Source organism: Mauremys mutica, chromosome 26, assembly GCF_020497125.1.
Source record: "Mauremys mutica isolate MM-2020 ecotype Southern chromosome 26, ASM2049712v1, whole genome shotgun sequence".
In the NCBI taxonomy this organism is placed as follows: Eukaryota; Metazoa; Chordata; order Testudines; family Geoemydidae; genus Mauremys; species Mauremys mutica.
Genome location: NC_059097.1, coordinates 8176234 through 8180576, shown reverse-complemented (window position 1 = coordinate 8180576; position 4343 = coordinate 8176234).

The window sequence follows — 4343 nt, the reverse complement described above, 5'->3', positions numbered from 1 at the left end:
TAAGTACAATAGTCCCTCAGAGTTATATTTCATATTTCTAGATACAGAGACAGGGAATGTTACATTTATACAAATAGGATGAGCACACTCAGTAGATTATAAACTTTGTAATGCTACTTTACAAGAGAACTTTTCCATGCATCATAGTCCAGTTACATTATGTTTAAACTCATCAGCATATTTCCTAAAGTCATATAGAGTACAATGTCACAAGCGGTAAGGATCGGGAGGGACAGCTGTGCTCGGGATGTGTGTGACTGTGGTAGGAAGCGGGAGGGAGAGCCGCAGTTGGGGGGGGTTGACTAGGGCAGGACACTGGATGTACAGCTGTTCTCCCAAGGTCGGGATATGTGTGACTGGGGCAGGACGCAGGAGGTACCCGTCGTTCTCCCAGGCTCGGCATATGTGTGTGTGACTGGGGCAGGTCGCTGGAGGTACAGCTGTTCGCCCAAGGTCGGGATATATCTGATTGGGGCAGGACGCTGGAGGTACAGCTGTTCTCCCAGGATTAGATTGTGTGTGACTGGGGCAGGATGTGGGAGGGAGACCCATCTCCAGGAGGGGGGAACAAAGGAAGTGGTAAGGTGGTCTCGGAAGTGACCTGGCCACATGCCTTGCTCTGCAAACGTTTTGCACTTCAGGCTCCCTCGTCCGAGTGCAGCCCACCGTTACCTCTCTCTGACTGAGCTGGGCAGTTCCTGAGTGCTGCTCCAGCAGCAGCTGCTTTTTCCTGCCCGATTGTGGGGGTTACTCGGTACTACTGATCGGACTCTGCAGGTCCGGTTTACAAGCGGAGCTCTGGCAGCCCTAACGCCAGCAGCAGTGCAGACCTGAGTCCGAGAAAGGGGCTGGGGTGCCAAGAGAAGACCACAGGCCATGTCTCCACACGTTGCGGTTCACTGCCCAGAGCAGGTAGATGGGTCAAGTCTCCTCACAGCAATCCCGACTGACTCCCTCAGGGCCCTGCTCCCCAAGGGCTCTTATGATCTCCGAGCCGGGGGCCCCTTGCCAGGCAGCACACTGAGGAGACCGCAGCGCTGCAGCCACCCGCCCGTGGCACCAGCTAGCAGCGCAGCTGCAGCCCACTGCCCGGCTCCGCTCTCCCACCTCTGACGTAGTCCCCAAATTTTCCTTCTAGCCCACCTCAGCCCCACCACCGGGCTAGTGACAGACGTCTCACGGAATGTTCCTTTAACTGTCCTTAGGATTAGCTGATGCTTGTTACGTAGAGAACGGGTGTGAGTAAAATTACCAAATGAGAAATTCATTCCTCCTCAGTGCCAGTGACTAATTACTTATGGAGTCTTCGTGTAAAAGCCATGAGAAAGCTCACCTAGTGGTTTGGTAGCGATCGCTTTCTGAAAATTACCAAACTGAGAAACGCGACAATGAGTGCTGTGACCTACTTTATTGGGGACTGACTTCCGTCAGCCTTCAAAATTCATTCCTGATCAAGGCTAAAGACCAATTTCTCATGGTATGATCGTCCGAAAGAAGGTCAGATTCCCTCGTTGGTGACTCTCGGCAGGAAATAAGCCCAAGGACGAACTTTTGGAAAACGTACTTCAGTTGAGCCATTGGATTTCACACAGAGGGAGGGTTTTGGGCGCTCAAATATCCCTTAAGCCTCATGCAGTGTCCTTCCCATCACGCTATCCTGTATTACGGAACATTTAGCCTTAGGCATGAAAACAAGAACAAGCTGCTCAAACACATGTTAATGCCTATGTATAAGGGAAAGGGCCAGCAAACGTACAGGAATGTTTTTTTAAGGGACATGGTCCGACAAAAACAAAAAATTACTTTTCAGAAGGGTTAACGGCTCTTTCAGGAGAAAAATGATCTTTCATTTTTCGTTCTTTTTCACAAACAAATCTCTTAGACCTCAATCGTGACTGCATCCCAAATGGTTATTAAGGGAACATTCCTAGAGAAGGTGATCCTAGACAACAGCTTACTAGTGAATTTCTCTTCTGAGGCTCATGCCACAGACCTCTTTCCAAATCATTAGCAAAGTGCGGCCCTCGTGGCTTTTGAAATCGTGATTCCTTGTGAGACATTTTGTTGCCATCCTCATATGAGGAACAAAATTCTCATTTTTTTTTTCGTCTTTCTCACTAATCAGATCACTGCGAAACGTAGAGAACTAAAAAACTAACGCCTTTTAGATTAAGGTTCCTTGAGACATTTAGCACTAGCAGAACTCACGAAAAGAATTGCCTTTTTTTCGCTTTGTTCATGAACAGAACACTTTCCTAATCAGGAGCAGTGCTTTCTAGTGGCTTTTCAAAAGCATGTCCTTTGGAGTAATTTGTCAGTAGCACAGCTCAGTAGCATCCTTACTGCTATTTGTAAAAGGCAGCTACCTAGAAAAGATTATAATGATTTATCTCTTTTGAACAGTTCTCTTCCAAACTATTAGCTATGCAGCCTAAGGGGCTTTTAAAGCATGATTGCTTGAGGCAATTTTATCCCTAGCACAGATAAAGAACCTAATATGAACTACTCTTTTGTCTTTCTCATCCATCCCCGGTCTCTTAGTAAACACTAGCAGCTGCATCTTACAAGATATCTAGACGAGAGTTCCTTGAGAAATGTGTCTGTAGCAAAAATCAGGAATAACTTTCTCATTGTGTCCTATTTCCCTCGAACCGGTCTCTTTCCTCTGTGCAACCACTCACAGCTTTTGGAAGGCATTAAACTTCCTGTGAGACGTTTGATTCCCTCCCTCAGATCAGGAATAAAAGCTGCGTTCTTTCGTCTGTGTCTACGAACAGATCGCATTCCAAACCTTGGAGCAGTTATATCGTAATTGCTTTTAAGAGGATGTTGCTTTATCACTAGTCAGAGCTCACGAATGAATCGCTCGTTTGGTCCGCTTTGGCGATGAATTAGAATAAGTTCCAAAAACCATTAGAACACTTCAGCCTAATGGCCTTCTCTGAAGCATTGAAATTATGTGGCCCTAGGACAGATCAGGAACAAAAAATTCTACTTTGTTTGTCTTACTAACGAACCCATCGCTTACAAATCATAGACAGTGCAGCCAAAATGGTGTTTGCGGCATAAATTTCCATTGATAAATTTGTCACTAGCATAGCTCAAGGAATAGATGGCTCAGTTATTACATCTGTCTCGCAAAAAAATCTCTACAAACCATTAGCCGTGCAGCCGATTGGGTTTTCAAAGCGACAGTTTTTCCCCAGAGTACGTTTTTCTTCCCTAGCACAGCTCATTCTTTAATTCGCCTTCATTTTTTTTCATGGAACAGATCTCTTCCAAATCAGTGCCTACTAGTGTCTTTTCAAGCAGGTGATTCCATTGGAATTAGTTTAGGATATTTCACTGCGCCGGAATGGTATTGCTCATTTTTTTTCTTTCTCAAAAAACAGATCGCTCCAAAGCCATTAGACTTAGTCAGTGCAGCCCTATCGATCGTTAAAAAGGAAGATTACCTAGAGAAGTGTATCTCTAGCACAGCTCACCGATGAATTTCTCTTTTGAGCTCATGGACAGTTCTCTTCCAATCCATCAGATATTCATCCTAAAATGGCTTAGGCAACATGATCCCATGAGCAATTTAGTCCTTAGCACAGATGAGGCATAAAATACGCTTTTTTCGTCTCTCTCACGAAACAATGTCCTCCAAACTTGAGAGATGTAACTCTTCGTTGGTTTTCATTATGGATGACAACATCATGATGTTTCCTTGAGACATTAGTCGCTATATTCGAAGCCAAACGTATTGAATTGCCTATTTTTTTCGTTTTTGTCATCGAACAGATCACTTCCAAATGCAGGAGCAGTGCTTACAAGTGGTCTATTCAAGCATGAGTCCTTAAGGAATTTGTCAGTAGCAAAGCTCAGGAATGAATATCTCATTTTTCATCTTTCTCACAAACAGATCTCACCCAAAGCCATTAGCAGTGCATCCCTAATATAGTTAAAAGGTAGATTCCTATAGAGACAGTGTATCTCTAGCACAGCTCACCGAAATTTTTTTCAAAATTTCCTCTTTTGAGCTCATGATCAGATCTCGTCCAAACCATTAGCTTTGGAGCTACTGGATTTTAAAGCATAGGTCCCTGAGAAATTTATCCCTAGCATAGATCAGAAATAATCGCAATCCGCCATTTGTCTTTCTCACCAACCTTCTCTTCGTAAAACACTAGCAGTGCTATCTTCTAGGTTTTTAGACGACGGTTCCCTTGAGAAATATTTCTATAGCACAGCTCAAGAATCAATGTCTCATTTTCCCTCTTTCTCTTGAACGAATCTCTTCTAAACCATTATCCGTGCATTCTCGTGCACATACTTGTAGGACTGAGGTCTATGAGAAATTT